This window comes from Sus scrofa, chromosome 7 (genome assembly GCF_054392235.1).
Source record: "Sus scrofa isolate SSC_HxYL_T2T_F1_AM1 chromosome 7, Sscrofa_HxYL_maternal_Yorkshire_Landrace_v2.0, whole genome shotgun sequence".
Classification (NCBI taxonomy): Eukaryota; Metazoa; Chordata; class Mammalia; order Artiodactyla; family Suidae; genus Sus; species Sus scrofa.
Window position 1 is genome coordinate 74,150,353 of NC_139389.1, and position 13,866 is coordinate 74,164,218.

The window sequence follows — 13,866 nt, forward strand, 5'->3', positions numbered from 1 at the left end:
GTAGGTCACAGACATGGCTTGGATCCTGCATTGTTGTGGCTGTGGTGTAGGTTGGCAGCTGTAGCTCTGATTCAACCCCTAGCCTGAGAACTTCCATATGCTGAGAGTGAGACTGTTAATAAATAAATAAACAAATTCAGGCAACAGCATTAATAAGAGAAACATGAGTGAGAGTGTTCATGGTAAATTAGGAAAAGTTCTCTGGATGGGCATTGCAACATAGGGTGTCTGAAGGAATGATGTGGAAATTGAGGCTGGCAAGGTGGAGACTGGCCATATCAACCTTAGAAATTCCCTTCTTGGTAGTTTGGAGCAGGCAGTGGGAGCCTGGCAAGTTTTTGACCTGCAGACTGGTAGTGTCTGACCAGGGGTAATTGGATTGTAACTTTGGTGTTCCACGATGGATAAAATTTCACTTTTAACTCAAGTGAAATTGTGCCCTAAAATCACCACAAGGCCCTATGCACTGTCTCTATCAAAATGTACTGGCTGCCTGTAGTAGATGCTGTAGGTGCCCCACCCAGATCCATTTTGCTCACTGGGGCAAGTGCTGCCACCAAGGGCTTACATCTGGGACCTTCTTAGGAGGCACCTCCCTTGGAGATACGTGGAAGGGTCTACTTCTTGATCTTCATGGCCAATGACTGAGCGATTTATGAGGGTACAATAGGCTGGCCCCTCTGCCTCAAGCTGGGATGCTTCTGCCGTACGATTTATGCTGCAGAGACCATGGATCAGGCCAAACTGTGTGTTACCAGAGACCACGCCCTTGCTCAGCATCTTCCATTTCCCTCTCCTGCTTCCCTTGCCAGCTTCCAGCAGTTTCCTGAAGAGACTGCCCTCAGCAGATCACAGGCATCTAAATCCCTTTCTCAAGGCTCTGACTCAAGGAAAGCTTCCCTCAGACAATGCCATTTATTTCAGTAGACACCCAGTGTCACACAGGTTGTTGTGTCTTTACTTCCAAAGAGCATAGTGGCCAAGAGCTTGGATTCTGTCATAAGACCTGCCTGCAATCATATCTTGGTTTTGCCACCTAATAGTTTCCGTTCTGAGCAGACCGTTCAATCTCGGTATCATAATTTGCAAAATCTAAGTGGAATAATAATGGTACTTAGGGTTGATGTGGGGATGCGATGAGCTAATATCTGTGGCAGGCTCAGTGCAGCACTCACATGCAGAGCTCATTAGCTGCTATTATCATTGCGTCTGTTTTCTCTTTGACAAAGATACTGCAGGTAGTTACATAGGTTGTACACTGCACCAGGGTCCATATCTAAAGGGTAGGGTTTTGTATTTGTTATGACAATTTTTTGACAGATACAAGTAAATATCTTGGGGAGTGGACCCCTTCTAAATCTTATAAAGTTGCAGTGTGTGTTAGCAGCAGACGTGCCTGAGGCAGAGTTCACATTTCTTCTGTTACGTCCATCAGTTTGAAACTGTGGTTCTCAGCTTAGTCTTGACTACACAGTTACTCTTGGAACAAAGAGGCTGGCATAGGCTTTTTCTTTTTATGTGTTCTGGAACTCAGTGACAACCAGTGGCTGAATTTTCATTAAACCTATGGCTTCTGCTTAGTCTGGTATTAGCAGGTGCCCTGTTAGCTTAGTCATCTGAGGATCTGTGCAATGCCAAGGCCTAAGCAGGTGACGCCTAAGCTGCAGAAAGGGGCGTGGAGATGCCTATAAGGAGGATGAGTGAGAGGTGAGGATAGGTGTGCATGGCTGGCACGCTGTTTTGTTGACTCACACTGGGCCTTGAGGTGTAAAAATAGCAGGAAAGACACTGTCACGGTTAGCCTGAGATGACCCCAAATACCCAATGCCAGAAAGGGGCTCTTTCTATGGAAAGCCCTGCCTCCCCCTCCCACCCTTTCCCCAGGAGCTAACCAGGCAGATGTGTTCTCACCCCTCTGGTCATTGCTTGTCCCCCTGTCTTTTCTAGTTCACAGAAGTGACAGTTTAGAGCCACATGGCTGAGTAAATGCCTCCCTTTCACCCTAAATTGTCAATTTCCAGGAATAATTTTCCACCTTGTCAGCAGAGTTGGTCCCCGAGGCCAGGCACTGGTATGAGAGGATGAAACACCCTCTTTGATGGAACCTGTGGTGTGGGGAGAGGTTGTTGAGAGGCATTCTGACTACATTTCTGTGGCACAAGCTGGTCCAAGCCAGCATGGGAGGAAACCAGGCCATAGGTAGACTGCTGACAGAACAGGCTGGTGACTGGTTTGTACGTGGGAAAACGTGCCTTTTCTTAAAAGTAACCTGATCTGAAGTGTATCGTAGAGTTGCTCCTCTCTACATACATACAAAGGAGTTTTCTCTTTTGATGGAGCTAATAACCACATCCCCATCCAGTATGTAAATGAGCTGTTCTCCTCCCATGCCCCTTCTAGGTGGCCAACCTTCCCGAGGTACCTCCTCCTCAACCAATAAAATGAATAAAATCCCTGGAGAACCACAGCTCATGGACTTTAGATCTTGACTTGCAGATCTGTGCCCAGCTGGGGTCCTATCTGAGGACATTTGGTCTAACTTCTGAACTGTTGCTTTGGAACGGGCAAGAATGATGGTGAGTTAACCATTTCCAGACACCCAGTAAGAGAGTTTAAAGAATTCCAGCTGTATCAGATGCTTGTTCCTATAGTCTTGGATGGCCATCCCACGCCTGGGGAATCCCACTGTTTGGGGAAATGAGACTGGGTTTGCCAAGTGGGATAGGACTGCATCTTTATCTTTGTCCCTGTATGTGGAGCAGCAGGGGACAAGGGGCCTCCCTCCTTGTTGCTCCTTTGGGGACAGAGCCTGCAGTATGTCTGCCAGTGTCATCAGAGTTGGAGGCAAGGCCTCTGGGACATGCCAGTGGCGCCTCAGGCAGGAAGCCGCCTGGTTCCAGGGTGGTGGGGACGCCTTGTCCTTCAGTCTGGATCACTTCCTTCACATAACCCAGGTCCCCGCAGCCTCTTGAAAGAAGAAAGCTTGTTTGGCCTTTCAGTACACATTATGTGACATAGCATTCCTGCTAAGTGGCTGCCACGCTGAGTGGGAACAGAGCTGCTGTGGAGAGGTGGCCGGGTGAGCCTGGAGAGGCCCTTTGTCATGCTTGCCAACTAGTGAAGGGTGAGAGTCTGTAACCGTTTCACAGTTGGGACTGGAATTTGAAACTTCTTTGTCCCCTCACGTATCAGCGTTTTTGTAGCAAGGCTTAGGGCAAGTAGACTAACATCAGGGCACAGAAGTTCAGGTTCTGCTGGGCAGAGGGGCAGGAGTTAGACCTACTTGGAAGAAGTTCACTGGCATAGAACTCTATTCTACTTTGAATGGAGCCCCAAACCCTGTGAAGTCTCAGGGGTGACAAAGTCCAATTAAATCAGGGCTGGGCACAGTGAGAGGCTAACAGGCATGCATAATTGTGAGAATCAGGATTTTAGTGGGGAAAGAGGAAAAAAAAAAAAAAAAAAGCCAAGGAGAAGCCAAGGCCAATTATCAGAACTGCTAATTTTTACCAACCTAATCATTAATGAATACCATGTTTCTGAAAAGAATGTTGAGAGAATAATTGTATTTCAAGGGCTTGAAAACTGCTAAACTCCGAAGTTGTACAATTTGTGCAAATTAATATGATAAAAAGAGACAATTAGGGTTTATAATTAACAGATAAATACAAATGATCTGGTGAAGACAATCTGAGTTTCTGCTCTGTCTTATGAAGCGGCGTAATTGATTTTTATAAATGCTAATTTACAGTACATGCTCTGTTAACCATTAACGTGGAGAAAAGAACAGGGAGTAAATGGAAGTCAAGGAGGAGTGTGAGCCAAGCAGCTGACGGACTGCATCTAGCCAAGGAGGAGAAAGAGAGTAGGATGCCAAATGCCGGCATGTGACTTTGAAAGGGGACAGACTCCATCCAACAACAGCCTTTCTCCCTCTGACCGTCCACCCCTACTGGGGCGGAAAAAATCCCTCAGAAGTCCATATGAGTGAAGTTTTTCTCTTTTGTTTCCACACCATTCAAAACTGGCTAACCGGGTGAAATTCAGAGGCTATAGGTGGAAAGATCTGACTCAAAATATAGGTCATACTGTGTCAATAAAATGAATGTCAGGAGTTCTCGTTGTGGCTCAGTGGTTAACAAACCCGACTAGTATCCCTGAGGTCTCAGGTTCAATCCCTGGCCTCACTCAATGGGTTAAGGATCCGGCATTGCCGTGAGCTGTGGGCTAGGTTGCAGACATGGTTCAGATCCTGTGTTGCTGTGGCAGTGGTCACGGCCAGCAGCTACAGCTCCGATTTGACCCCCTAGCCTGGGCTTTTCCATATGCTACGGGTGCAGCCCTAAAAATATAACCAAAAAGAAAAAAAGAGAATAGAGGTCTGATTGATCATTCATTTTCTTTGTAAAGGGAATTCTAAAGATACGACTTTGTATTTTGTCACATCTTAGAAAATTTTTTTTTTTACCTGAGTCTGATGAACACTCTGCCTCTGAGTTTTCAAGTTGAAATGAACCAGAGGGAAAAAGATACTAGATGGAGAGGGCATTGGAGGGTGTCTGGAGAGGGGGTCATTGTTGTAAGGCTTGGACCTGGTGAAGTCGGGAATTGACTTTTCAGTTACTATTCCTTCCAGCCACGCTCCATTAACCTGCTCCCTGTGGGTTAGGAGTCCCTGCAAGCATTTCCAAATGTTACCTCTGGTGAATGCGACATCTTCCTTGATGCTTTTGAAATTCCTCCTCGGCAATACCAGTTGCACTTTCATTTACCCATTTTTTTTGTTCCTTACTTTGTTACCTTTTTAAAAATCATGTTTGAGTTCTGAATTTTAAAACTCTTTATTAAACAAAAAGAAAGACAAAAACCTGGCTTCTAGGAACTAGAACAGAATGTCCTTTTATTACTCCAGTCTACCTTCCTATTAAGTAGGAAATAAATGCGTGCCATAGACCAAGACTGTCCAATGGAAATATAATGTGAGCCACACCTGCCATTTAAAATTTTCTAGCAGCCACAATGAAAAAGTAACAGGTGAAATTAATTTTAATGATATATTTTATTTAGCCCAATATATTCAAAATATCAGCTCAATATATAACCAGTATAAAATTATTAATGAGATAGCCTATATATGTGTTCCTATTAAGTCTTCAAAATCTGGTTATATTTTACACTTTACAGCATAGCCACATTTCAAGAACTTATGTCACATGTGGCTGATGGCTAATGTATTGTCCAATGCAGAAAAGGAGAGAGAAGAAGAGAAAGTACCTTAAATGTATCTTCCAAAGTTATAGTAATTCTTATTCCAATCATAAATCAGATAAGGATGAGGATGGAGATGAACTTGTAGCTATAATAATTATACATAATATGAAGTCTAAATGGTACAAAGATGATGAAGCTGAACAAGTATATCTCACCAGTACTAATTTCAGTGGATCTACTACTCTAAGTTAAAAAAGGCCTTGCTGAACAATTCCTGAGGAAACTGTATATTCATCTCAAGTCATCAAAACCAAAGGCTTTGATGCCCATAATTTGAGCACTGTGGATGCACTGGAGGTCACAAGGTATACTTTTCTATTTTCATTATCTTTTGTGCCAGTTGGCTTAACTAGACATGGTACAGTAGAGGCCAAAGCACGGTTTCAGTCCATATAAGTGTCAGATGCAGATACGTGTAGGGCAATATTCTTTTTCAAGAGATCTTGGCTGCCTGGTGGTTGACCCATGGCATTTGTCCTACGGCTGCCACCAAGAGGTGACCTGAATGTCTTAGAGCCTAGGCACTCTTTCCTCTATATCTGGAGGAGTAATTTAGAGCCACAGTGGAAGACTGTGCTTCTGTGTGTGTGTGTGGGGGGAACACTCTTATGAAAGGATATAAAACAACCTCCAAGATAAATGAAGTGAAAAGAGCAAGTGCAGAACAATGTATATGAAATGTTAGCAATTATATAACAAGGAAAAATGTGGATTTGCTCACATATGCACAGACTATCTCTGGAAGGACAGAAAACAGGCAAAGTTTGATTCCCTTCAAAGAAGAGAAAAGGAGACAAGGAGAGGGGGAGGAATTTTCCCTTTTAACTAGTTCCTTTAGAATTTTGTACCATGTGACCTAATATATTTAATCTATTACATTTTTATATTTAATATATGTATACTTCTTTTCACATTTTGTGCCATGTGATTGTATATAATTTGAGAATATAGACATTTTAAAAAGAATACAATTTGAAACAAACCAAAGCCATATTAGAAGACCTGTCCTGGTGAGGGTGAATATATCCTGTCTTTGAGTTGAACGTGGAATATACAACTAAACAATCGACTAGACCCAAGAGCAAAGAGAGAAGTTACTAAGAGGAGGAAATGTATCCTCCATGATTAAACCAAATCAGACAAACAGTTATAATTCAGCAATCACTTCCTGAGTGCCAGGTTTGTGCGAGCCAGTGGGTGAGCCAGCATGCCTACCTGCCCCACCTCCCGGAACTCTACTAAATAGATGATTCTGCAGGGCACCACTTTTTTTTTTTTTTTTTTTCCAGGCCCACACCCATGGCACATGGTAGCTCCCAGGCTAGGGGTTGAATCGGAGCTACAGCTGCTGGCCTACACCACAACCACGGCAAGGCAGGATCTGTGACCTACACCACAGCTTACGGCTACACTGGATCCCCGACCCACTGAGTGAGGCCAGGGATTGGATCTGCATCCTTATGGATACCAGCTGGGTTTGTTTCCGCTGTGCTATGAGGGGAATGCCCCAGGGCACCACGTTATACAACAAAGTTAAAACCATAGGAGATGTACAGGCAGCATTGTAGGTCCTGAGATGGAAGCAGCTCCAGTCTGCAAGTTTAGAGAAGACATTTTCAAGAGTGCCTTTCTCTGATAGAGATGCAAAGAAGCATCTCCCTGGCAAAATATGTGACAACAGAAGGATGTCATGTTGTCAACATGGCAGTATCAGTGTTATGCATCAAACCTGGAGATAAAATAAGTGCTTCTGTGAAATAAATGGATGCAAGTGTTACCTTATTGAGTGGTTGCCTTGTAAAGTGTATGCTTTGTTCCCAGTTTCAGCTTTTAGGGATGGTACCATTTCTCTGGAAATCCAATAGGATATATTCTTTCAGCAAAGATGTACTGTGGCTTCCATGCGCTGGACACTGATGGCAGCAGAGATACACAAATAAGGCCAGCAAGGGCCCTGCTCACAGGAGCTGGTTGTGTATTTGGGATGATAAACCTTTAACTGACACTGTTCTAGAAAGCAGTGGAAGTGCGGAAGAGAAGGGAGAAAGGGAAGTGTCAGGAAGTTGTGAGGAGCTGGGTATTGAACAAATAGAATTTTTCCTGGTAGAGGAGCCAGGAAAAGTTATTTTAGGCATAGTGTTGTATAAAAAGGCAGAAACATAAAGTGCTAGACCTGTTTGAGGAAAGAGGGCTCTAGCCAAACATAGGCTGCTATAGCCAGAGCATAGCATGCTGGAGGACAGAAAGTGGAGGCTGGAGGGTCACAGGGGCTGCTGAAGAGTTTGGACTTTTTCTCTTGGCAACGGAGAGCTAGAGAAGATGGAGAAGGTGTGAGATGGAGCGGGGCGCCAGGCAGAGGCCGTGCCAGCAGCCGGGAAATGAGGAGGGAGAAGATCCAACAGATAACAGAGCAGGGGAGTTCCCATCGTGGCGAAGTGGAAATGAATCCCACTGGGAACCATGAGGTTGCAGATTTGATCCCTGGCCTCAATCAGTGGGTTAAGGATCCAGTGTTGCTGTGAGCTGTGGGGTAGATCTGGCATTGCCGTGGCTGAGACCACTGCCACAGCTCTGATTTGACCCCTAGCCTGGGAACCTTCACATGCTGCAGGTGTGGCCCTAAAATAAATAAGTAAATAAATAGCAGAGCAGGGGTTTCAGGTGCTGATAGCCAATGGTTGCGTGGAAGGGTGCTGGGGAAGGATGGGCCATGTTCCACCCGACTTCAGAATACTCCACAAATCAAGTTACACTTTTTTTTTTTTTCTAACAGAGAATGAATTACACTTTCCCCTCATTTTATACTTTTTTTCTTTTTTGGCCAACACAATATGAATTAATACTAGCCCCTGAAAATCCGTATTGCAAAAGAACTCTAGTTTACATTTTAAAGTGCTTTAGAATCATTTAGTTTGACACTATACTGGAAATTGCTCGATCCATAACTTATTTTGAAACATATAATTTGCCTTGTTTAGATGTCCTCCTGAATCCCAGCTTGAGGCTCTCGTAGACATTAGTAACTTCCTAAATATCATCACTAAAGGTACATATAGAGAAGTGATGAATTGGAACGGCCACTTCTCAAGGCCATATGTTCCTGTGTCTGTTTGGTCTGGGTCAGTCTTATGTCAGTTATTGAAGGATGACGTGTGTTTCTCCAAAACATCCTATGTTCTCTGAAGTGATTTTACCATGTGATGGACGTTATCCTATCATGTAATTTTGGGTAGAAAAGTTCAAAAGTTGGGCATGCAGAACTCTGGACTGAAAGCCTAAGAAGTCTTTCTTCATGAGAAATAGGAGAAATTTAATTGGGTTCCCAGACATCTTTGTGACTGAGACTAATGCTGTGACCCCAAAGCCTTATCAGCTTTACTACTGGATTAAATCACACCTTATTGGGGTATGTGCTAGAGAGAAGGGTGAGGGAAAGTTGACACACCTGCTAAAAGCTCTCAGCAATGGAGAGTTCTGCAGATCTACTGGAAGCCTTTACATTTTGCAAAGACCTATTTTATATGAAAAGTCATTAGATTATTTTAGGCAGCATAGACTACATTTCACTTAATTGCTGCCTCTCAGGGGCTGTGTGCCAGGGTACCACTCTCTACTCACCCCTGAGCGAATGACTCAATTGTGCCTTTAGTCTCCTCTAAATACAGTCTATTGATTTTATTTCTTCCGCAGTAAGCAGGGTGATCTTGGTTATTCCAAAGCAATTAGAGCATTTGGTTGGACTCTTCTTCAACCTTGAAGGATTCTATTTACTCTCCTCCATGATAGCCTTAAAGCTTTAGTCTGTTATAGAGCCAAGGGTTGCTTTTCTGCGCCAATAAGCAAAAGCATTACAATATTAATAACCCTCAGCCACGGGTTTAGCTTCCTCACCTTCTTCCCCCGCTTGGATGGTTTCCTCCGCATTTGAAGTAATCAATAGTGGCCTGAAATTCTTTCAAGCTTTCACACACTCCATGAAGTTTCCAAAATAAGCCAGTGGCAAGCATTTAATTAGCTCATTTTGTTTCTGCCGGGACAGAGAAGCAGACTTGAGGAGTCTAAGAAATAGGATACAATATAGCTGTTACTGAAACCCTCATGCCTTGGCAGTAAATAGGAATGGGATTCAGAAGACTAACAGTTCTGCCTCTCACCCTCCTCTTGGTGGCTTTGGACATATTTCTTTACCACTCTGGACCCACGTTTTCTCTTGGGTAAAAAGACTAGGGTGCCACCAGTCTTCGAGGGTGATTTCATTCAACAATAGTTTCTATTATAAGTACCAGCACCACACTGCTGCTGAGCATCAAGGGTGCAGAAGAAAGCCAGGTGGGGAAAGTGGGAGACAGGCCTTGAGATGGTATTTCCCTCTGCCTGGGAAGGGCTCTGCTAATGATGGGTGGGGATCATCACGGGGATCCCAGCAGAGTGTCCCTGGGACTCTAGGCTGAGGACACAGGAGCCATAGAGGCTTCTGATCTTCCTGTGGTCTTTGTAACAGGGGGAGATTTATTTTTCTCCAGGCCTAATCACCAGTTCTTATTTCCACACCCTGCAGAGCTTCGGAAAAAAGGAAGTATTTCTTAGGATGTTTACATTGGGCTTTTTGCTGAGAGGTACTTGTGGTTTTGAAGTCACTTGGCACTTGTATCAGGATGAGCTGATAATGGATCTCACGCACAAATAGGAAAAGGCTGCAGTGAGTTCCAGGTGGATAGGAGAGCTGGTGGCCTGAGATGGCCTCCAGCTATGGGCAGGCAGGAAAGCCCTGAAGAGTATTCACAGGCTGAAAGTGAGTAGAGTTTCTGGTTCCTTACATTCGCTCATGAAGAAGACTCCAGACCTGCAGTCTGGAATGACACCCCCATCATGTTTGCATGTCTCCTATTTGGAAATCTGATTTACATTTCTGCTGGGGAAACTCTGTTCCTTGCATCTAGTCCCACCTCTGCACTTTGTTATTGGTTTATTTAGGCTTCACCTTGATGCAGAAGAGTGAAGACAATTTACATAAATGCCTACATAATAAAATAAGGGGTACTGCTGAAGTGTACATAAATGCTGACCCTTCCAAGTGTTTATGCCTTTTGACTTAGAAATAATATTCTTAGCAATTTATCCCAAGAATAATACTTGAAGTCTGTTCTAAGGTTTATCTTTGTTTTACATATACTGGTAACTTCTTTTCTCTGCTTTTGAAATTATTTCTTAATTAATAGAAGAATATTTTATACACATGCACACTGTCAAAAGAGTGATAATGGTGCAAACACTTGTGCATCTACTGTTCAGGTTAAGATAAAGAGCACCAACAGGGTTTTAGAAGCATTCTTTGGGCCCTTCTACAACTGCATTCCCACCTCTCTCCCTCACTAAATCTCTTATACTTGTGCAATAATATTAAAATGATCTTTTTGTGATGATCAGGCCATTGCTTTTCTTTATAATTTTACCATTTATCCCTGATTAATGTATACTTTTGTTTTGCCTTTTTTATGATTTATTATGTTATTGAGACCTTAAAACATTGATACATATAACTGAAGTTCAGTATTGTAGTATTCCAATATTTGAATATGTTTATCCAATCTATTATTAATAGATATTTGGGTTGTTTCTGTTTTTTGCTATTACATGCAATGTAGCTATTGATATTATTATATATCTATAAGGGATTACCTAGGGTATATACTTAGAAGTGAAATGAATGGGCTCTAGAGCACATGGTCAACTTCACTAGTTAGGAAGAGACAGGTATGGTTGTCTGATAAATGCCTCTAGGCATTGAGGTTGCTCAGCATCTAGGTAGCTTGGATCAGGTACTCCCCCTTAACCCCGAAGAAGGGGCTGTGCTTTCACCCATTTTCCCATAAGGTCACGGGACATATGGCAATGGTGTTGCCAGACAACTCACTGAAGAGCTGGCATCTAAAATTCAGATTGCTTGAGAGAGATGGGATTAAGATGGTGGAGTAGAAGGACTGGAGCTCACCTTCTCTCATAAAAACAGCAAAATTACAACCAAATGCTGAACAACCTTCAACCAAATGACTGGAAACTTTCAAAAAGATATCCTAATCCAGAAGACAAAGAGGAGGCCGCATGAAGAGGTTGGAGGGGTGATTACATGATATTAGAAACCCCATACCTGCTGGGTGGAAAGTAACTGAATCACAGAGACTCACCTACAGGACTGAGAGTTCTGAGCCCCACATCAAATCCCCATGCCTGGGGAGGTGGCTTTGGGAAAAAGAGTCCCTGGAGCATCTGGCATTGAAGGCCAGTGGGGCTTGTGTGCAGGAGCTCCACAGGACTGGGGGGAAACAGAGACCCCATTCTTGAAAGGCACACATAGGCTTCATGTGCAGTGGGTCCCAGGGCAAAGCAGAGGCTCCATAGGAATCTGGGTTGGACCTGTCTGCCATTCTTGGAGGATCTCCTGGGGAAATGGGGGTAACTATGGCTCATTGTGGGGGAAGGATATTGTAGGCAAAGCTCTTGGGAATATTCATCAGTGTGTGTTCCTCTAGAAGTGGCCATTTTGGGAAAATCTGGCCCCACTCATCAGCACTGAGAAGCCCCAGGCCAAACAATAATCCAGGTGGGATCACAGCCTCACCCATCAGTAAACAGGCTGCCTAAAGACCCCTCAGGCACACAGCCACCTTTAATTTCACCCAGAGACAAAGCCTCACCTACCAGAGGGATAGGAATCAGCTTCACCTACTAGTGGACAGGCACCAGTCCCTTCCATCAGGAAGCCTACAGCAAGCCCCCATAACAACTTCAGCCTCAAGGGGGCAGACATCAGAAGTAAGAGAGGCTACAACTCTATTGCCTGCAAAAAGGAGACCACACCAAAACCTATAAAAATGAAAAGGCAGATAACTATAAATTCAGATAAGAGAGCAAGAAAAAAAAAACAAAAAACAGAAAAACAGCTAAGTGATCTGGAGATTATCATCCTCCAGGAAAAAGACTTTAGACTGATGTTGCTGAAGATGATGCAAGACACTGAAAATAAACTGGAGGCAAAGATTGATAATTTACAGCAAATGTTGAGCAAAGAAATAAGAGATTTAAAACATAAGTGAGCAGAGGTGCAAAGTACAATAACTCAAATAAAAAATGCATTAGAAGCAACCAACAGCAGAATACAGGAGGCAGAAGAATGAATAAGCGAGGTGGAGGATAGACTAGTGGAAGTCACTGATGTGGAACATAAAGGAGAAAAAGATTGAAAAGAAATGAAGACAGTCTCAGAGAACTTTGGGACAACATTAAATGTACCAACATCTGTATTACAGGGGTGCCAGAAGGAGAAGAAAGAGAGAAAGTGACAGAAAAAATATTTAAAGAGAGTAGCCAAAAACTTCCCTAACATGGGAAAGGAACCACTCATTCAAATCCAGGAAGCGCAATTAGTACCATATAAAATAAACCCAAGGAGGAACACCCCAAGAAACATATTAATCAAACTGACCAAAATTAAAGACAAAGAGAAAATATTGAAAGCAGCAGGGAAAAGAAACAAATAACATACAAGGGAACCCCGATAAGGTTATTGGCAGATTTTTCAGCAGAAACTCTGAAGGCCAGAAAAGAGTAGCACAATATACTTAACGTGATGAAAGGAAAAAACCTCCAACCAAGATTACTTTACCCAGCAAGGCTCTCATTCATATATGAAGGAGGAATAAAAAGCTTTACATATAAGCAAAAGCTGACAGAATTCAGCAACACTAAACTAGCTTTAAAATTCAGATTGCTTGACTTAGAGTTATAGAGAACAAACTAGTGGTTACCAATGGGGCAAGGGGAGGGGGAACATAGGGATAGGGTAGTGGGTGATACAAACTATTGGGTGTAAGATAGGCTTAAGGATGTATTGTACAGCACAGAAAATAGAGCCAAGATTTTCCATTAACTGTAAATTCTTAAAGTAAACTTTAAGAATTGTATAAAAGTTTTAAAAATTTAAAGAAAAAATAAAATTCAAATTCTTGACACTGACCAAACCCCATCCCACTCCTCATTCTGCCCATTAGCAAGGCCATTTTCATGGGGAGACTGAGCTGACAGTGAACCACACATGCTTTGTAGACCATCTGCTTTAAGTTTTCCCAGCAAAGTCCGTTCTGTGCCTATGCATGATGATCCTGTGATGTTTGATTTTACCATGTTTTCATATTAGGTTATGTGAAACCATTTTCCAAAGTGATTGCTTCAATGGCCCTCATCTGCAGTGGTTGAGGAGTCCTTTTGCTCCATATCCTTGCCAATGCATGTTATTTGAAAATTTAAATTTAAATACTTTAATATTTTTGTCAGTCTTGTAGCTGTAAAATTATACTTCATTGTGGTTTAATTTGTGTTTCCTTGAATGTTGATGAAATTGAGCATCCTTTCATAGGTTTTCAGGTCATTCGGTTTTTCTCTTTTGTGAAGGTGACTATTCAGACTCTTTTCTGAGTTGTTTGCCTTTTAAAAATTGATTCATATGAGTTTTTAATATGTCCTTGTTATGATCTCTTTGTGGTGTATATAAATTGCCCATGTTGTCTCCAATTTAATGCAAACTTATTGAGCTTTAAC